This window comes from Crassostrea angulata, chromosome 2, assembly GCF_025612915.1.
Source record: "Crassostrea angulata isolate pt1a10 chromosome 2, ASM2561291v2, whole genome shotgun sequence".
NCBI classification, from domain to species: domain Eukaryota; kingdom Metazoa; phylum Mollusca; class Bivalvia; order Ostreida; family Ostreidae; genus Magallana; species Magallana angulata.
Genome location: NC_069112.1, coordinates 57,950,219 through 57,973,410, shown reverse-complemented (window position 1 = coordinate 57,973,410; position 23,192 = coordinate 57,950,219). Strand labels below are relative to the sequence as shown.

Sequence of the window (23,192 nt, the reverse complement as noted above, 5' to 3'; positions counted from 1 at the left end):
CGTTGACATTTTTTCTCATCAACATATTCAACGCTGCAGTTTTCACGTGTAGTCGCAGTACAAACATTTAAATTCCGCTTTGCACACCCTAACGTGCAATCACAGTTGTCTTTTCGATTCAGAACTTCTTCACAAATACAGCATCGAAAACATTCTGATTTTTTATGTACCTATCTATTTTGACGCGTGAGAGAAGATTATGTTACAAAATGACTTGTTGCATATGATACAAAATGACACGAAAACAACCACACTTTGCAAATGCTATTGAGAACTGAACTATATTTAAAGTACATATCTTTATCATATATGTTGTATATCGTTCGTCATAAAATTACATTATTTCACTTCTTGGTTCTATTTCCGGTTTGATAGATCTGACCGGATGTTGTCCGGGAATTTACATTTTTCTTGTAAACGCAAGTGTTGAGGATTTGCTATTAACTTTAATCATAATTTTGTGATATTTCAACCCCTTAACCTTTCCTTCAATTAAAACCTTGTAAATTGTTTGGTTGTGCTCTCCCGACCGACTCAATGTCTCTACATTCCAGAACACGAAATATATTTTATTATATTGACACTGACAAACTACATTGCGACCGACCTCCGCCTCACGAGGCTTTTTATTCCAGTTTAAAGAATGCCAATATTACCGACGAAGAGAATGCTTTCTGTCAAAGAGTGTGGAACGAAAAGAAAATGACAACCTTTCGCGATTTTCTAGTCTGGTACAACAACCTTGATTACGAACCTTTCGTACAAGCCGTTAAAAATTTGCAAAAGTATTATTTCGAACGAAACATTGATAAATTCAAATGTAGTATTTCGGTACCGGGTCTTGCACGGCGGGTGTTGTTTGGAAGTGGTACAAAAGAGGTAGCTAGTTTGAGAATGAAGATCTATGACACCATCAAGCAAAACATCATTTTTGTTCTGGCATAATTTTCAAACGCAACCACGACACCGGAAGTATGAATCCATATGTAGATATATGTAAAATACATGGTTAGTGTCATAAAATAACAGTTATATGACACTTCGGTAGGAAAATGAAATATCACAAACCGCTTGGTTTGATACAATGCCCGATATAGAAACAATATTTAGATATTCTCTTTATCCCGCAAAAAAGATCGATAAATGATTGTGTTGTGTCAGTAAGCATTGTGGCAACGCACTTTGAAAAAAAATTGGCACTTTGAATTTTTTTTTTCATTTGATTGATTACAGGAAAAAGGCTCCTACCCCCTCATTTTTTCCCTCCTAAACTCATGATATTCAGCAACGTAGAGTAAATTTATAATATCGGAAAAAAATACGCTTTGTTGTAAATTATGTAGTTATATTGAAAGAAACGAGCTGGTCAAACAATATTGTATCAATAACGTATCTTGTTTTAGCTCACCTGAACCGAAGGTTCCAGTGAGCTTTTCTCATCACCTGTAGTCGGTTATCTTTCTTTCTCTCTCTCTCTGTGCGTGCTTGTATGTGTGTGTGCGTGCGTGGGTTCGTCAGAGAGAGAGAGAGAGAGATTGTTAGCACGACGAAGGACGACAACCAATTGCAAAAGGTCATCATATAATAAATACATTATTTTCATTTAAGTCTCGAACGTCAAAAATACTACAAACAACAGCAAAAGGCAAAATCCTATCCAAACAGGTATCTGTCACTCATAATAGACGGAATGGATCAGAGTAAGACTCAACTCCCGCACGTTGTGCATGCCAGTAAATTCACCTCCGCCATGTGGAGGTTGCGTGTGCGATTGGTAGGGGTGATAGTACATGGGATTGGGGTATACGCCTTTTTCGATTTATTTGAATACAGCCATTCCACCAATCTGACATTATCTGTTTTGCTGAGTGTCATTTACATGTTGAGGGAGTCTCTTCCAGATGTCCTCTATCTCCAAATGGACAACTGCGCGAGGGAGAACAAGAATAGGTAATGATTTGCAACAATTGTTTACCACAAAAATTCATCTCAGTGTTCCATATTTTTAAAAGTTGTTTTTTTTCTTAGTATTTAACATCATTTGCTTCTTTAACAGGTATTTTGTTAGCGTTCAAGGCTTATCTAGTGGAAAAGGGTGTGTTTAGGAAAATCAAGGTTTCCTTCTTGATGGTGGGCCATACGCACGAGGACATTGATCATGTGTTCTCAAAGTACGAATAACAGTCTTATCATCTTATCCTCACTCTTTGGTTGTTTCTGCATTTGAAAGTGCTCTCCCTTTTATGTTGCGGGGGGGGGGGGGGGTGTTGGTTTATATACAGTAAAGTAATAAAAGCATGTGCATAAAAACACTCACTTTGAAAAAATGGTGTTCTAAAAAAGTGATTAAAATTGCAAGATAATGCAATAGCAATATTGCGTTAAACAAACCCACACAAACACACCAATAAAGCTGACATGTCCTAATTTTTCTTCAGTATATCAGATTCAGCCACTGGTTGTGTAAACATGCAGCAATGACCCTTGAAAAGCTGATGGAGGGATTTGAGAAATGTTATACTCCAACACCAGCAAGCATACGGACCTCCACGGTGTTCAACATCACCGAATGGCTTATTCCATCAAAAACCACTCCAAGCCACATGTTTTTAAAATCGCAAAAGATGACAATGGCAGGGCTAGAATTGTTTGGAAAGAGTGGTCTACAGACAAAGTACGTGCTGTAAAGTTAGAGATGTTAACAAATGTTTTAACAGGTCGGGTACACTACCTTATATGGATAGCATTATTTAACACGTGACAGTATTTACGTCAAACAGATTCTCAAATCCAGTGAATGAGTTGCAATGCATGACAATTTACAACGTGTTTACGATTCAACAAACGCACGTAGTTTTTGTCCGTTTTATTCACTATATTTAATTGCTTGCCGGAATGTTTGTACATATTGATTTTTACTTTAGAAGGTAAAAAAGGAAATATTACCTACCATTTAATTTGTTCCATGCTCACATTAAAAAATTCCGTTGTTTTAGTTGATCAATTGTTGCCTCAAAAATGATCAGTATCAAGCGACTGACAAACATACGCATAAAAGTACAAACAAATTTTGGTAAGAAAAACCGCCAATTGTGTTTCGGTGACGTTATCATTGTACACTAGAAATAAATACAGGTAACTGTACATTTTTAACATACATGAATAGCCACGGTAGTAGAAATGCACAAATATACAATCACAGAAGCGCAAGCTATGCAGCATATAGTATTTTGTCTGTTAAGCATTCTGATGAACGTCACTGAAGAAAATATCAAAGCGCATTCTACTAAAGTTGTCCCAAATATGGGCTATCACGTGAAAAAACGGTACTCACTGCTTTTAATTCAATAGGACGTACCTCTCTTTTGAATATTGACAATGGGGCATTTTAATAGGTTGATATCAGTCCTCATATGCAATATTTTTAAAATGTGAGCATAGAAATTGTAGTTCAGACATAATTGTCCATATTAATTTCATAAATTCTGAAAAATCATTCAAAATGAGTTTCCAAAGGACAATTCAAAATGGTATATATTTTCAATACGCTTTGTATACACTGAAACTTGTAGTAGCCCACAATGCCTTGCAACTCATTCACTTGATTGGCTAGTCGATAAAAGTAAACAGATGGCTAATTTAGTATGCAAATTTATGCCGACGTCACAAAATATAGTGGTGTCGACCTGTGTAAGGTTTTTTGTCAATTCACTTTTTATGGTATATGGCAACACCCCCCTCTCTATCTCTCTCTTTCTCGCGCGCGCGCTCGCACGCAAACACACAGATAACTGAGATAAAACATAAGTCATATGTTACTCGTATTCAAAAAACAAAATGTATATGTATCTTATTTTTAAGACTCTGAATGCTACTGGGGATTATCTTTTGAAGACGCAGGTAGAGGACTCGCCAGCCGTCGTAGAGAGCGACTACACGGAGATAGCTTCTAAAATCGAGAAGCTGGAGGGAGATGTCAGGGCAAGTTTTAAATATTTTGCTAAAGAGGGCGACAAAGAATGGTGGAGGTCATTTTTTGAAAACTACGATGACATAGGTATTTATTTATTTGAGCTGAATTTTATAGGCACAATATTTTTGTTGATATTAATCATCTTCATTATTAATTATGATGATATCAGTCATTCTTGTTGTTTAAGTACATACTCACAAACTGTTACATGTATTTTTAGGCAATCACACAGAGTGGTTCGTTGAAGAGATCCTCGACTCCAAAGCAGGTACTGTACGCTTCTTTTCTCTGTGTGTGTTTGTGTGTGAATAAACTTTAAAAAGTAAGGTATTTCTGTCTTTCAGAACCAAATTCTCAGGACAGTGCGAGCGTCTTTGATTTCGGCGATGACGAAGATGTGCCATCCGGTAAATAATCATTATACACTTATACATGCACATTCAATAACAAAACTCCTACGTTACAGAATAGTAACTCATATTAAATATTTCTATTTAGGTCATTATAGGAAAGGCCTGCGGACCCAGAAACTCGACACAAGAGATCCAGGTAGACGATTTTGTTCTGGTGGACATTCCAAAGTATGCAGGAAATTGGCCTCAAGTCTGCTGCAGGTTGTACATTGCATCCAAGACGACTGCTTGGACTCCGTGTACTAGGCGTGTCAAGGGCGCCCGAGGGAAGACTGAGCTTTGGACTGAGACAGTCTCCAGATCTCAGATCTGGACATCGGGATTTGCTCTCACACTGTCCGGATTGCTCCCAAAGAAAATCAGAGATGATTTGGACGTATATGAACAGTATTAACACGAGTAGATAATGAGGAGTGTTTCATCGGGGGCGGAAACTGTCCGCTCCGAAATGAATGTTTTATGTTCTTATTTTCATGGGAGTGTTTAAAGGGGGGCGGAAACGGTCCGCTCAGAAATGTATATTTAACTTGTCTTTATCATATTCTTTTGCGTAAACTGCCCCAAACCATTTTATCTCTTATAAAATAAATCAATATTGAATTCATTTCTTAAATAACTATTTTATCCTAATCCCCAAGCTTTGTGGTGTATAAATTAGGGGAGGGGGTTACATGTTCGTGGTTGCACAGTTTTCCTATTCCTAGCAGAAACTCAACACAGGTACATATATGCTTTAAATTTAAATAATTCAGATTCATTAGATGACAATCATTTTTATAGAAGGATACATAAACGACCCGTATATATTATTAAACCTAGCTGAAGATATAGTGATCTGTAGTCTGCTTTGATGGACGATTCTAAATGCTTTTGTCTCCTCTGAATTTTGGACTTGTCCTATTGTAAGTAATACGGGAAGATTTGTCCGAAATCGACTGCTTAACTTGAATGTTATAAACTCATAAGAACAAAAACGTGACTCAAACCAAGCTATGTAACTTGCTTATAATTCTACGATTGACGCTGAAATTTTGGTTGATCAATAGAAATGTCTTGCTAAAAGGATGATATGCTGTAACTACTTTCTGGTGCCCCTTCTTGAACGATGAATTGCCTAAAATCTACACAAATTTTTGATAGTTATTCAAACACTAGTAAATGAAAACGACACTTTTCTTCTTTTACACATATAATTTTTTAAAATACAATAACTAGTAAGTAGTGGAGAGAGAAAATTTCCCCTTATGCCCTCATGTATTTTAATCGTTTTATAAAGTGATTATTGGTGGGGCTAAAATAAAGGGAACTGGAAGTTAACCGTGAACACCAACTGAAAATTTAGTTATTTATATTGCATATGATCTTATTTTGGTAAAAATGGTATTCCAGATAAATATGTCAAAGATTAAGTATATGCAAAAAATAAGTGAAAATTCGGATATTCATTTTTTGTTAATCTACTGAGGGGACACATGGCACAATATCCTTTGAACGTCCATATAAAGCCAGTGTTGCTCAGGTGAGCGAATAGGCCCATTTGGACCTCTTGTTTCTTGATAAGGGTTTTCCGCCAGCGACAAGGAATGTACTTTTTTATGAGATGGAAAACAACGTGTAAAATGCCTGGGTCCGCCGCTGTAACGAAGAATATTGACCCGGGTTGAAAAATGACCCGGGGGTCATTTTTCAACATTGAATATTGACCCGGGGGTCAATTTTCAACGTTGAAAATTGAGACCAAAATCGTGAAATTTATACCCGGGGTCATTTTTCAACGGTATCAGAAAGATTTTTCTTAACTCTGATGACCTCGACCCGTTGAAAATTGATCCTGTTGAGAATTGACCCAAACCTCAGAGTTTTGATCTGAACTGGGGCTTACACGGTTTAAATGTATAGTAATGCACATATTTGAAAGTTTCATTTTTAAAATGTACATACTGTCCGATACATATGCGGACGTGGCTAATTTCGTTTAGGCTGATATGTCCAATTAAACAATTTTTTAGATTGAAAATATGATATCTATTTATTATTACAATACTATATGTATAAAAGCTAAGAAGATGACCGTTTGCTTCGGAATGGAGCAGGCGAGTAGGACTAGAATACTTTTTGACATAGATGACATGGTTTTCATTCCCTCATGTGACAAAAATTTTAAAAAAAAGTTTAAACTTGTCACAATCTCTGATAAATATATCTAACAAACATATTGCCCGTTATCGTCACTTTTAAGGCAATTCAACAGAGCTCTATTTGACAGGCACCTGACGTTGTATATTTTTCTAATAATTGAAAATATATAACCTCTATACTGCTTTATTGGGTAAAGGGTATGTATATTTATATCAAGACAAAAGGATATAATGTCAGATACCTATGCTTAATTTGAAGAAGTCAGAATATTTCACTGACAAAATAAATGATTGGTTGTCATATTTTTATCCTTTTTCATATATACTAGGTTTTTTTTATACGTATATATATTGCATATACATATTTACAGATGTTTTTAAATTTTTTACGACTTAAAAATAATTTTTCATAAACTTGTCTGATTAACTTTATTGAAGCACCATCCAATTTTCTGCATATACAGTCATAGTTCTAAAAAAATGCAATTAATTTCTATTATTTTGAGTTTTCAATTCTATTATTTACCTGTAAATTAGAAACACAGGCAACTGAAGTGATATATTTTCTCAAAATTAAAAACATATACCCTCTACAGCAAAAATGTTATCAATTTAAAAAAAAAGTAGGTTTGCATCTAAATATACAGTCGGAGGATTGTTGATCTAATTATATTAATGGTATATACATGAAAAGGTATGCGAAAAGTATACAACTGATAGATATGTTTTTTGGAGTAGCTGTATCAAGGAAAAATCCGAATTGCTTAAACATGTACAAATTGAAGTAACCAGGACAGTTACAGAGATCAGAGTTAATTCTTCTAAAATAATTTTATATAGTGAACTTAATTTGGAAACCTTGAAATCTCGAAGGGATAACCATAAACTAATTATATTCTACAAGAATATAAATGGTTTAGCACCACAAGATATGTTAGATTGAATTCAATCATATTTTCTTACTGAACATGCATATAATCATAGATCGAATTAGCTTTTTTACTATCTACCACTGCATACTTATTACAATAGCTTTGCTCCGTCTACATGTAAATTATGGAATAATCTTCCTGCACAAAAGAAAATTTCATCAACTTAAAAAACAAAATATACATACAGCTTACAAACCTTTCAGTTAAGACAATAGGAAATATTAATTTACGTCAATTACAGAATAAAGCTAGTAAAGCTTACTTATATAAGGATTTTTTTTATCTGATGTGAGTCGATGTTTATACTGTGGGTCTGAATCTGAAGGAAATGTGATTTCCCCCCCTGGATATCCAAGATACACTCAACAAAGAGACGAAATTTTTATACAACTTTTTGAAATTAGTGTACCATTTTATAATTTTATATGAACTATATACTTTATGGTAGTTTTGATTTTTCATATAGATAAAATTGTAAAATTCTTTCCCATGTTTACATTTATATAAGATCTCCAAAGCGTTTTTGATTCTCTTAAGGTACACTGTTTAAACCTATTTAAGTATTATACCTGTATATTTACTTGATATACAAATCCCTTTTATTTACTGTTCTTTTCAAATGGGCTGGATCATGAAAATCTCATTCTTATGTTTGTATCTCTGCAGGTATAAATGAAGGTGATATGTTTGTTAATATAGGTGTGAGTGAACATGTCTACCAACAATATGTCATACAATCATATATGATAAATATTCAGATAATTATTTAATATTCAAGTATACCTCATGTCTTATATACACATAATATACACATTTAACACGTTTAAATTAAATTAATGATGTAGGTGGCTGTGATAGGTCAATCATCTACTCCAACGCTGCTGTATGATCTTCTACTACTTATTTCTATTCAAAAAATGCAATTTACCAATGTATTGACGAAAACAATTACTGTTAATAAATTTATGATAAATTTTTGTGATCAAAGCAATTTAAAAACTTTAAAGCAGAATTCTATTGTCATCCTGTACAAAAATTAGGTTGCTAACTTGCTACAGATTCCATGAAGCAGAATTGGTAATGCCTAGAAAAATTAGCGATTTGATGATATTTAGTTACATCAAAAGTTATTCTAACGGAACAAATAAAACACCAAAAATCGGCTTTCAAGATATAGTTTTTGCAGCATTGTTCATGAAAGAGTACAATCATGTTAGCATATCATCATTTTGTAAACTGTTATTGGCGGGATGGGTGTGAATACAAAATTCAGATAATCACAGTTTTAACAAACTGACTGGGTGCAAACACAAAAATCTCAATATGACAGACTGTAATTTTTTTTATTTACACCCCCTCAGAAAATTTACAATGAACAATATCAAAGTTTCAATTTACTGGGTGAACATAAAACCAAAATTAAATAATATGTCATTGACGTATTGTAATTTTTTAAAATTATTTATGTTTGTACACTTCTCCAGCAAATAAAAAAAAAGTGTTTTACTGAATTGAATATTTTAACGTGTAACCATGTATACTAATATTATTAAAAAACATATATTTCTTTAAAAATATATAGATACACACACACCAATTATACGCGAAAAGTTTATTATGAATAAAAAAGTTATTACATGTACATATTTAAAGGGATACTATGTAAATTCAAAAAAATAATTATTTAAGTCTCATTTTAACCCCCCCCCCCCCCCCCGTTGAAAAATGTAAACATGTAAATCTAAAGAATAAATATATAAAAACTGATAATTTTTAATTAAATAAACTCAAGTTATAATATTGATTCGTTAATTTGTGCTTCTTTGCTGTTGAATTTTGAACCGGTTTCATGATCAAAATTCCACGATACGGGTCAATTTTCAACGGATTAGGGTCTTTATTCAACACCTTTGGTCTCAATATTCAACGTAGAAAAATGACCCCCGGGTCAATTTTCAACCCGGGTCAAAATTCTTCGTTACACCGCCATAAAACTTTGAGAATTATCAAAAAAATTCTCAACTCAAGTCTTGAGAATTACTCAGCTAAGAATATTCTCAAAACCACCGCCATAAAGCTACTTGAGAATATTCTTAGCTGAGTAATTCTCAAGACTTGAGTTGAGAATTTTCTCAAATTCATGTTCTCGCGAGACGGTTTTCGCGGATTTTTTTCAACGCATGAAGCGGCCCCATGGAACTCTCTAGTGTTGAAAGAGCAATAAAACGCATTGGACAACGTGTAAACAAAACGTAAGTATACCCTCTTATCGTCTGCTTTTTCATTTAAAAAAACAAAAATGGACGACAAAGCAATTACGGGTAAACGCCGATCTCAGAATTGGCAAGATGACGAGGAAGTGATGTTAATTGAGGAAGTTAAAACAAGATCGGGGGCCTTGTTCGGCTTGATGAAAGGGAGTGGGGCCAAAGGAAAGCTAAAAGTAACGCGAGAAAGGGAATGGCAACTGATTGCCGATAAATTGAATTCGTTAGTATGAAAATTTGCCGGAAAACTATACTCGTTTGTATAAAAATTAGAATATATAGTTGACAAATTCGTAAAGGTTTAAAACAGTTTAAGAACATCGTCGAAGTGATTCTTCTTTGCCCGTATACACACAATTAACTGAATAAATATATACAAGAAACGTTTTACGATATATACACTGAGGTGCTTAAAAGAAAGACAAACTAATTATGAGAAAAAAGGATAGATGTATTGGTTATCAGAAGAAAAAAACCCACCGCAACTGACTGATCTATTTTTATCTCTGCTTTGTGGACACTAATAAAGGGGTGGATCATGTATTTCTTGAAAATTGTAGACTATACGACACCAAAAGGAGGACCTGGGAGGAGGTTAAGAAAGAATATTATAATGTCAAATCAAGAAGTAAGTATGAATTCATTTTAATTTAAAAGAGTAGGATCTGTATGAATATGGATTCATAACAAATAATTAAATGATTATATGAAATATTGCCAAATTTTACTTGATATGATCTAATTTATTGAGAGCATAACTATTTTTTTTTCAAACATTTGTTGTCACCAGGAACAGGAAATTCTTAACAATTAAGTGCATCACTTAATAAAACATTTTTTAAATGGTTGATGATTTGAAGAAAAAATAGTTAATATGTTCTAAGTCGACACAAATTTGACACTTCATTTTTTTTTTCTTTTTGGGGTGGGGTGTATTTTTTTAGCATAAGTTTTAAATGCATATAAATTATATACAAGTATCATGGTCAGAATACAATTTGATTGAAGCTAGACCTTTGTTTATATATAAGCAGGCATGGATACGATTACTTTAAAAAGTAATTGATTAATAATCGATCACTTCGGGGAATTTTGTGTAATCGATTATTTATCGATTACACTGAGACTCATTTTTGTCCAGAAATCGATTACTTTATAACATGTAATCGATTATTAATAGAATACTTTAGAAAAAATTTCATTAAAATGCGCATGGTACCTGTTCTGAACATATCATATAAAAACTCTTCAAGTTAAGGACGGCGGACCCAATTCAAGATTTCGCGCCTCTGCGCAGAAATACGCGCATATGCTATGAATATGACTGTCGTAATAAGGTACATCAGAATAAGAGTAAATAATAAATTTTCATTCCACTAAACTAATTTGTTTTACACAGAAATATCAGTGATATTTCAAACGATGTTCATAAATTCTTAAGAAGCGAAATTAAGTTTACGACATTCACCGGAAGCTCATCTGTCAAAACAGACGACAATGTCTGTTGACAACTGTTTTCGGAAAAAAGGGAAATTTGTCTCTAAAAAGGATTTTATTCATTCAAAAATCCGTCAAGATAACATTGTTAAAGCCCGCAATCAGCCAATATATCAGACTGTTATTGAATCTGATCACAATTACGCGTCTAAATTCACTGAAAAGTCGTCAACATCTGACCATGACGAAGCCTTTACTCACCACCTGCACCCGGATTACCTTGAAGATTCATTTCAGTTTGACAGACTCAAGCCTCTTAATTTCTACCGGTTTATTATTGATTTGAAATTGTTCATTGACAATTTATTTTGCCAAGTATGTGATAACGATATCTACTTGAAAAATGCGTTAGGCGTCTTCCCATCTGGAGTGTGTGGCCATGTAGTAATCACATGCCTCGTGTGCAAACACGTAAACAAAGTAGCCATGGGAAAAACGCATCAAGAACAACAAAAACCTGGCCCAAAGATATTTGATGTCAATTCAAAAATTGGATCAGGTAAAGTTATAAAAATGTAACTGCAAAATGAATATGTACATGTATGTGAATAAATAGAGGGCATCCTAACATTTAATATGAATTATGACAAAATAAAACAAACTAAATCTGTAAAATGAATGATGAATTTGATACAGATGTACATGTCTTGTAAAGAAATGTTGGAGAATATATCACTGTTTTAATAATATGCTATTAATTGACGTGAAATTGATCACACTCTGGAATATATATGTACATGTATATTAACCCTTGCCCATGAATTTACATTCCCACTAACAAATAAACAACCAATTGTTTATAATTTTTCAAAATTATCCAAACATTACCAACGAAATTTTGTCCCCATGAACCAGGAAAATTTTGGCTACCCAAGAAGAATTGACCCAGACAAATAAAAATGATTCAACAGTATTTGTCCCTGGATTAATGTACATGTACAATGAACATGTGCATTTAATTATATGCAATTTTGCTCTTGCAAATAGTTACAAGAGTAAAAGCAAGAAACCTATGGAAAATTGTAAATTATGTCAAATTTTCACATTGTATTAATTGTCATTATTGTGTTTTACTTTAGCAATGTATCATACTGGGATTGGACCCACTCAAGTGAACAACTTCCTTTCTACACTTAATTTGCCATCTATAAATGTCAAAACTTTAAGAAGGCGGTGTGAAGAAATTGGAGAAGAACTTGAAAACTTGGCAGAAAATTCAGTAAAAGATGCATTAAAAGAAGAAGTTAAATGTACTGTAACAGGTATGAATTAATTCCTTTGCACAAATTACAATCTGACAGTAAATTGTGTCTCTTATGATATTATAATCGGTGTCTATATTTACCCTAAATATTTCCATTTTGGAAAAAGTTGCAGAACCAATACTCTGAAAATCTGCAATGTCAACATATCCCAATTTTTACATTCAGTGTATATTTCCCCTAATGTGCGGTATTCAATTTGTCTGCACGGCCTGGTATGTTATAGGACCGACGACATCCCAAAATAAGCATTCAATGCTTATTGTTTTCTTTTGTGATGAAGATGTTGATTAAAATCCCTGTATCAGTAAATTCATAAATTACTGTATGAATTATGTCTTGTAATAATGTTACAAAACTGAAAAAAATATGTTATTTCATTATAAAAATTTATAGTCTAATATAATAGTCTGTCCTCCACAATTCTACCTTTTCCTACTTTCATTGTATATATTATATATTTATGCTTATTTACTATTTATTTACTACCTATCTATTCACTTATAAAATGTACCTCTGACTTTTGAAATGTATAATTATACTGAATGACCTCATGTACCATTTCATGGTTTGAGTGAATAAACTGAAAAAAATTGATCACTGTTACAATCTATCAAAACATTATTAGTGGGAAATTATAAACTTATAATAATTCATAATAGAGGACCTCTTTATTTGTAATGGTATATATTTTTTTTCAAACAAGTTGTGTTTTTAGTTCTATACCCTAAATAATTCTTTTAATCACATGTTTTAATTCCACATTTTTGCATAAACCCATTATGTTTTAATTCCACTTTTTGCATAAATCCATATTTTATATCATAAAGTGAAATCAACAGTAACCTGGAAATAAATTGTGAAGTCAATGCAGTGAAATATTAAAGATTTGTTACATGCAATTTATCTACTGCATAACAATTATGTTATGAAGTGGATATAATGCATGATAGGCAAACAGGTGATAAGAAAATAACTGGTCAAGTTTAATGGGGGAGAGTCTCAGAGAGAAAGAGAAAAAGAGTTGTTAATTTCTTCCATACATGCAAGTTTATTATGTTTATATCAGTCTGATATTTTACAGAGGTGAGAAGGAATGTAATTGATGTTCCAGAAGAAAGCCTTGCAGTGTCAACAGATATGCATGTTAATTCTGATGAAGATGATTACAAAGATGCTGCAGGTAATATTTAGTGAAAAAAGAAATAGGATAAAAATCTTTTAACATTCTTTCCATTAAGAGGAATATAAAGTATTAAGAGAGAGAGAGAGAGAGAGAGAGAGAGAGAGAGAGAGAGAGAGAGAGAGAGAGAGAGAGAGTATTAATTCCTTTCATAGATGCAAGTTTATTATGTATATACATATCAGTATGTTGTTTTACAGAGGTGAGAAGGAATGGAAATGATGTCCCAGAAGAAAGCCTTGCAGTGTCAACAGATAACATGCATGTTAATTTTGATGAAGATGATTACAAACATGTTGCAGGTAATATTTAGTGAAAAAAGAAATAGGATAAAAATCTTTTAACATTCTTTCATCTGGAAAAATATAATGACAGGGGATTATTTACAAAAGTATTGCAAGAGAGAGAGAGAGAGAATATTCCTTTCATACATGCAAGTTTATTATGTATATATCAATATGATATTTTACAGAGGTGAGAATGAATAGAATTGATCTCCCAGAAGAAAGTCTTGCAGTGTCAACAGATATGCATGTTAATTTTGAAGAAGATGATTACAAAGATGTTGCAGGTAATATTTAGTGAAAAAAGAAATAGGATAAAAATCTTTTAACATTCTTTCCATCTAGAAGAATATAATGACAGGGGATTATTTAGTACAAAAGTATTGCAAGAGAGAGAGAGAGAGAGAGAGAGAGAGAGAGAGAATATTCCTTTCATACATGCAAGTTTATTATGTATATATCAATATGATATTTTACAGAGGTGAGAATGAATAGAATTGATCTCCCAGAAGAAAGTCTTGCAGTGTCAACAGATATGCATGTTAATTTTGATGAAGATGATTACAAAGATGTTGCAGGTAATATTTAGTGAAAAAAGAAATAGGATAAAAATCTTTTAACATTCTTTCCATCTAGAAGAATATAATGATTATTTTCAAAAGTATTGAGAGAGAGAGAGAGAGAGAGAGAATTAATTTCTTTCATAGATGCAAGTTTATTATGTATATACATATCAGTATGTTGTTTTACAGAGGTGAGAAGGAATGGAAATGATGTCCCAGAAGAAAGCCTTGCAGTGTCAACAGATAACATGCATGTTAATTTTGATGAAGATGATTACAAAGATGTTGCAGGTAATATTTAGTGAAAAAAGAAATAGGATAAAAATCTTTTAACATTCTTTCATCTGGAAAAATATAATGACAGGGGATTATTTACAAAAGTATTAAGAGAGAGAGAGAGAGAGAGAGAGAGAGAGTAATAGTGTTAATTCCTTTCAGACATGCAAGTTAATCATGTATATACATGTGTCAGTATGATATTTTACAGAGGTGAGAAGGAATGAAATTGATGTTCCAGAAGAAAGCCTTGCAGTGTCAACAGATAACATGCATGCTAATTTTGATGAAGATGATTACAATGATGTTGCAGGTAATATTTAGTGAAAAAAGAAATATATGCATGTGTCCTAATGATAAAAGTTTTGGAAAATTCTTTCCATCTGAAAGTGATAATTTACAAGAGTATTGCATGAGAGAGAGAGAGAGGAGAGACAGAGAGAGAGACAGGGAGAGAAAGAGGAGAGAGAGATAGAGAATGCAAATACCTGGCTACACATGTAATTGGTATTGTTTTTTGCCCACATACAATTATATACAAGATTATCATCTTCATTATACAGAATAAGCAGTAGAGAAACATGAATGTGTTTTAGAAGAAGTATTAAACATTAAAACCATATTTGCTAAGGAAAATCTACATTATGATATGTATTTACATTAAAGATGCAATATCAGTGATCCGTCATACATTGCATAAATATTTTAGCCAAAATTGAAAATCCTGATTTGTTGGGATGGGATAGAGTTAATCGGAATACATCGTAGAATTTCAAAGTAGTCTTAGAATGCTACTGCTAAGGTTATTTTTATCTGGATTAAAACACGTGGTGGTGCAATTCAGCTGTTTTCTAGGCAAAGGAATAAAATAATTTCATTTGTGAATAACCAGAAAACTTATTCCAAAATGTTTAATACATATATAATGCTCAATATCAAAATTTAATTCCAACTTGCAACAGTTTTTTTAAATTATTTATTCAATTACATTTTTAATGTACTTGCATTTAAGAATAAGATAAACTTCACATTCATTTTTATGTTATACATTTTCAGGCGACGAAAGATTGCCATCAAGAGAGTCCACAAGTAAACAACATAAAAAGAAAACAACTGCTTTTGAAAAGAATGTCATCAGAAATGTAGATAAAGACAGGTATTTGTGTGTGTGTGTGTGTGTGTGTGTATAAATATTCAGATGTAAAAGATACAATACACATTATACATGTAGCTGCAGACTCTAGATAAATTTCTGAAAAATTTGAAAGAGTATGGGCTATAAATATTTAAGAAATGAACTCAATGTCTACCCAAGTTATACGAGTATAACCTGGGTTGGGGCAGTTTATGCTTTACAATCAGCAAAGCCGATTATAAAAATCGTAAATTGCTCTAACCCAGGTTATACGAGTATAACTTGTGTAGATATCGAGTTCATTCCTTATAATTTAATTTTCTGTTATTTACCGTACAAATTGGGTACGTTTTACTTTTAAAAATGAATATTTATCTGTTCAAAATTCAAAATTAACATCAGGTGGATTAGTACCTTATTGACGTTAGTGCATTGTGACATCCTGTGACATGCAAACCAGGTTATAAAAATTTAACTAAATTTTTCTATCCAATCAAATACTGCGTTACAACCAGAATTAAATTATTAAGGTATATTCATCTTTTGATAGTCAAGGAAGTGTTCAACAAAGTGACACATCGATGGGTATAACAGTATCTGCAGATGGAACTTTTCAGAAGAGAGGATCTGGTAGATGTTACAACAGTTTATCAGGTTAGTTTGATTTTAGTGAAAAAGGATCTTCCTTTTGTGTGTATATATTTTTGGTATATTTACATGCGCGGATCCAGAAAATTTTTCCAGGGGGGGGGTCTGAAGGATAATTGTGTTTGTCAGGGGGGTCCGAGGCATATTTGTAATAATTTTACTATGTAAATTTAATAAATTTTCATTTTCCGGGGGGGGGGGGGGGGGGGGGGTCGGGACCCCTCCGACCCCCCCTTTAGATCCCCGCATGATTTATAAATATTGTTTAATAAAAAAAAAAATCGCACAGTCCGGTTTTTCCATAGAGAAAATTCTAAAAATGAAAGACAACACAGAATATATATATATATATAGATATAGATATATATATATATATATATATATATATATATATATATATATATATATATATATATATAATATATGAACTAGATGTAAAGTTACACCATGAATGCCCCCACAGGCAGCCAACATTTCATAGATTTACATAATTTGTTTTACATATGTTTTATAGGTGCAGCATCATTGATTGGGTTGAAAACGGGCAAAGTGGTCGGGTTTTCAAGCAGGTTCAAGCGTTGTAGAAAATGCATGGTTGCCAAAAAGTCAAACAGAACCCCAATAAAGCATAAATGTAGGAAAAACTGGGTGGGTTCAGCGAAAGCCATGGAGCCAGACATGATTGTTGAGATGCTCCAACATGCAAAATCTTCAGATGCCCCTGTTGCCACATTAATTGGAGATGATGACTGCACAGCCTTTAAAAGAGCTAGAGAAGAAGTTAATTCTACTATAGAAAAAGTCAGTGACAAAAATCATATGAAAAAAAATTTGTCAAACAAGCTGTACAAATTGAAAACGAAGTACCCAAAAGAATTATCGGTTAAAACCATTAATGCCCTGCTGAAAAGTTTCAGTTATATGATAGCACAGAACACTGGAAATATATATGCAATCAAAGAGAACTTGGAAAGTGTTGTTTTGCACCAGTTTGGAGAACATGATGACTGTGGTAACTGGTGTTCTTTTAAAGGAAATCCCACTGGAAAGCATAAGAACCTGCCATGGGGTCTGGATCTTTCCAATAATTCATTGAAGAATGACCTTATGAGTATCTTCAAAACATTAGATGCTGAAAAGCTGTCCAAACTGGGTTCAAGCAATGTAAATGAGAGTTTCAACAACATCCTGAGATCTAAAGCCCCAAAAGACAAACATTATTCCGAAAGCTCAAGTTTAGCCCACAGGTTATCTGCTGCTGTTTGTCAAAAAAATGAAGGTTATGACTATGTTGCAAAGGTACAAATTAGAATTTGTTTCCTAAATGTTTCAAAGATACTTTAGATTGTTAACATTCTGTTTCTGATATTACTGCTGTGACATAAAAAATTGTCTTATTTTAACTTATTTTATTTTCCTTAATGGATTTTAGGTTCATCAAAATCTTGGACTAAGCCCCGGGAATTCTACTGTTTCAAGGGCAAACATTATGAACAAAGAAGTGAAGCGAAAGAAGATAATGTGTAAGGAGAAAAAGTACAAGAGAAGACGAATTCTTCTTAAAGTGGAAAGGCTAGAAGAGACCAAAACATGTGAAGTGCGAGAAGGAGATACCTACGCAACAGATATCATGGGTACGAGTATATATAGTGCCCTTTATTTCTGTCAATTAGCAAAGCCTTTGGGTGCAAGCACCTAATTTAAGTTGACCACAATAAATTATGTACACATTAATTTTTTAAGATTAATCATTATTAACTTTTTATCCTCAGAGAAAAGTGCAGCAGACCTATGTACAGAAGAAATTCCCGCTGTAGAAAGAAAACCTCAAACATGCATTTGTTTTGATCTAGAAACAACAGGATTGAGTAAGTTTAATTTATATAGGATCTCTCATGATTTGCATAAAATATGATTTTTATCCAATGAGGGGATAGAAAGCACAAAAAAGAAGTTGGCTAAAAATCCTGAGAGATTCTTTTTATCCCATGTTTTAACAAGTCTTTTGTTAAACCTCAATCTTTTCTGCACAACTTGTAATTGTGAGCCACCCAACTTAGTTACTACAAGTCTTCATCAACTTTATGCATTAAATGCTTCATACTTAACAATTTAGGAGACAAGCGTCTAGCGGTGAACTCTTTACCGGTACCAGAAATCTACAGCGACTGTGCATGCTGTCTTTAAATTGTAGCTTTGCAAAGATTGCTCTCTGAAATACATGGTCCCTCATCGCAAGCCAATATATATATTCTCCAATCTATGAGATATTTATGCAGACTCTGGACTCTGGTTGCAGACGATACCAATGGACAGTACTGCATACAGGGTTATTTTCGCCCAGTATTATTATTTAGCTTTTTATTTAATTTCTTGTTATTAAATTTTCTTCAGAATTACATGACTGATTTTTTCCCCAGGTAGACACAGCAGTATTGTTCAAATAGCTGCATCCAATGGATCATCAAGCTTCAGTAGATACATAACTCCATTGTCCTGCAACATTTCCTCTGAGGCATCAAAAGTCACAGGCATCACCTTTGATGGAAAGACTATGTGCAACCAAGGAAAAGAGGTTATCCATCATCACCCAGTCAATGCTTTTCTTGACTTCATTTCTTTTTTATCTGAGAATGGCAAGGGTGTTTATCTTGCAGCTCACAATTGTCGAAATTTTGATGCAGTCATACTTTTTAATCAGCTACATTTGTACAATTTATGGGGGGAATTTTGTAAAACAGTCATTGGGTTTTCTGATACTCTTCCTATGTTCAAAATCATGTATCCAAATTTTTTGAAAAACTACAAGCAAGAAACATTAGTGGAGTCCTTACTAAATGTCACATATGATGCACATAATGCAGAAAAAGACGTAGAAGTTCTTCAAAGACTTCTTTTTGAGAAGGGAAATGTTGAAATTTTGATATCAGAGCAGTGCTTTTTTTATTCATCACAGTTGTCTCCCAAGGGTGTTGTACCCACCAAACATTCTTTGTTATCTTTAGTATCTAAAACAGTAATTTCCAAACACATTTGTGGCAAAATACAAAAAGCTGGTTTAGGATATATGCACCTTCTCCTGGCATTCAAAAGAGGCGGATTTGATGGACTGCAGTTACTACTTGGGGAGAAAAATGAAGATGCTAAAGTTAGGGTCACCAGATGTATGAAAGTAATTGAAAACATTGCAGCTCATTTCAGAGCTGAATTCCAAGAAGAGTGATGCAAATGTAAATACATGTGTTTTGATATAGAAAGGCAAATTATGCTGCATAGGTTTTGTACATGTATATATCTTATATTTCGCAAAATTCAGAGATACATAATATGTGATTATATAGCCACTGGAATAATTTAGGGTTTTCTATTATTCATCTTATAATGTATTATAATAACATTATATTCAACATGAATGTACTATTGATGAACAAATATGAACATGTACGTAGCAACATATACATGTCATTAAATTTTAGTTCATATGAAAGCGTACTGCATATATAGTACATATACATTTATCTATGGAGGATTATAGCTAGACTATTCAAAGCTACATGTAACCATATGTGTAAAGCTATTTTGACTAAGATATGCAGATCGATAAAGAAAATAGTGCCATGTATTATATCAAAAACAAAAACCTATCATATTTGTGCAGTTAAATTCAACATATGAATATTTTGAAACTTACATGTACATGTACCTTGTAGTTTTTCTGATGAATTACAACAATTAATAGTTGTTACAGGGGACATTTTGATTTGAATGTGTTTTTTGTATATTTATGTATGTACGTAGATAAGTACGTAGATACTTGATGTGTGCTCTAATCTATTGTCAGCTTGGAATATGGTAGATGACAAACTTGTGAAAGAAAATATGAGGAGAATTTGTAGTTTTTTAAGATTCACCTATATTTTTTTCAATTATTTTGACTGCAGAATTTATAGGTGCTATAGATGATAATATGATTTTACAAGATACAGGGTACTATATCAGAAATATATATGTATTTGATTCAGTTTTATTGATTATCAGAACACTAATTATCTGCAGTGTTGATTATAAAATCGTATGATTAGTATATAAAGAGAATGGCATTAATGAAATTTTAGCATTGTTTTCTTTATAACTTATTCGCACAAATCTGTGTAGTAAAGGAGGTACCGTAATTGTACTTTGTTGTCTAGCTGTCATATAGACAAAACGGAAGGCATGAATAATCAGAATAACGTACTGCCCTGCCGTACACAATTGATAATGTACCATGTGAGTGCATGATATTGTTTGAACTATTGGCACTTTTTTTTAGAAAGGTTATTGAGTCTCATAAAAAGGGTAGCCCGTGGCCGTGGCCATTTCTTATTTCACGTTATTCACATCGATCCGTCCGACTCCCTAACATGCCTAAAGAATCCACTCTCCTATAAACTAGCTAGCAGTGTTCAGTCCTGCATTGTATATATCGATCTAACCACTTAGCTAAAGGTAAGTTGTTATAAAACTTGCTTTTGCTTACAAAATAGAAAGAATTACTTATAATGGTGTTTTTTTATATCAGTGAATCGTATACATGTATTGTGTGAGTGGCAGCAAGCACGTTGCCTTGAAATATACAGATTTTAAGAAATAAATGAATTAAAACCGACAGAAAATTAAAGAGGTATATTGACTAACAGATCAAAACATAATTTGTGATGCCAAAATATTTTTAGTGGAGAAAAATTAAAAAAAAAAAATAGTCCGAATTTCCTCTGTTTGCGACAAGTCCGTACTATTTCCACGGTTTATACATCCTAAAACGCCCAAAGTAAGTTTGTAGTCTTTTAATCTGGTAGATAATGAATTTATACCTTAACTTAACAATATATATGTACAACAGTTAATGTAAAGTCAGGAATAATTAATTATGTCCTTTTTCAATGACATTTCTGAAGGAAAATGAACCATGCAGTGAACTTTGACACAACCCCTTAAAAAATTTAGGTCGATGACCTACATTTTTTTTCTGTTCATCTGTAAGCTTATTGACTTCTTAATATTACAATTTAATTAGAGTAAAAAATCTATTGCAGAATTTTTAAAATATCAATTTTTATACCACACCCCAGAAAATTCCCATTACTTTCTATTATATCTGAGAATTTTCGTACCCAAACTTTGAAACGCCCCCAGTAAAATAAGGAAGTCGATAATCATGTATTTTTTTTATTGATTTTCACTCACCATTAACTGATCAACATTATATAAAAATTTGAATAAAAAATCTATTGTAGAAATGAATTGGGTCCGCCTTCCTTAATTTGGTTTTAGAGTTAAAGGGGTATTTTCATTATGAATGATATGAAAATTTGAGACTTCATATTTCAATCTTCATAAAATAACATTTTATAATTTCTACTGCTTATTCAAATGTCAAATTATAAGCAATTATATAGAGCTCTGTCATGTAAACAAGTTTTTTTTCCTGGACGTTAACAAGTTAAGATGAAATCTTGACCTTGCACCTTTAGCCATATTTGGTTGTTATTGGTAATACGAGAATTGAATTTGATTGAAATTTTATAATTTTTAAAAATATCATCAGAAATATGCAAAGAACTTTAGGCAGCCTTGCTTCATGATTTGAATGAATTGTGTTTGGAGCTTGTAATTGTTTTGATTTTTAAAATAGATCCTTGTTTGGGCTATTTTAATTGTTATCTAAACGTGATTATGGGGGTCACACCTCATTAACTGCTTTGTGGATTCATTACATGACAAGGACAAACACACTTACTGACAATTACACACCCTTTCGGGTTTGTTTCTTTCTCTGGCAAAATAGACACAAAATATAACTCTCTCTCTCTCTCTCTCTCTCTCTCTCTCTCTCTCTCTCTCTCTCTCTCTCTCTCTCTCATAATTGTCAGTAGCTTAGTGGTTTTTCGGAGCCACACTATGTTAAATAATAAAAAAAAAATCTGCAAAGAAGTGTGAAACATGGAGTAAACTGATTATCTGATTATGTACTCAATGACATGTGAACCAATATTTATATTTTATGTGAAAGTGGAAAATCATAAAAATGAATATAAACAATTTTATTCAATGAATTGTATTATAAACAACACTTGATGAGTATTTTTTCATACAATAAGTGCTTCACAATATGTTTATGTAAAGAGTAATCGTAAGAAATCAAAAAAGTAATTATAATTACACTAAACTTTTTAGCTGTAATCGATTAAATTACGATTACAAGTAATCGAAAATCTCTTTGATTACAGATTACTGTCGATTACTTGAAAAAGAGTAATCATTACAATCGAATATGATTACTCGATTACCCCATGCATGTATATAAGGCAACATATAAATTACATATTATATATGAAGAGCAAGATGAAGGTCTAAATTTATAATTAAAATGCATGGAAAAGATAAATGAGTTAAAAATTGTTTTAAAAGAGGCATTTATGATTGGTATCAGATTGTTGGTTTATACTGATTATAGACAAATTATATTACATTCATATTTTTTAGTAGTTTTTACTATATACTATATATTGTCATAGGCAAAGAAAAGCTGGATGGAGATAAACGCCCAAAAACAGGTGGTGGTCCCCCTCTCCCCCCTCT

General features: G+C 32.6%; 1 long non-coding RNA gene and 2 pseudogenes across 1 annotated transcript; all 3 read left to right on the top strand.

Annotated features, from left to right (window-relative positions):
• The first annotated feature begins 1,651 nt into the window (after nt 1-1,651).
• Nucleotides 1,652-4,780, top strand: LOC128174558 (uncharacterized; annotated as a pseudogene).
• Nucleotides 4,781-9,484: 4,704 nt separating this feature from the next.
• LOC128173727 (uncharacterized) lies at nt 9,485-23,160 on the top strand. Its single transcript, XR_008242551.1, has 3 exons — nt 9,485-9,708; nt 10,284-10,351; nt 23,129-23,160. It is a non-coding gene; the product is annotated as an uncharacterized LOC128173727 (long non-coding RNA).
• LOC128173680 (uncharacterized) lies at nt 11,463-20,001 on the top strand (annotated as a pseudogene).
• Nucleotides 23,161-23,192: the final 32 nt, after the last annotated feature.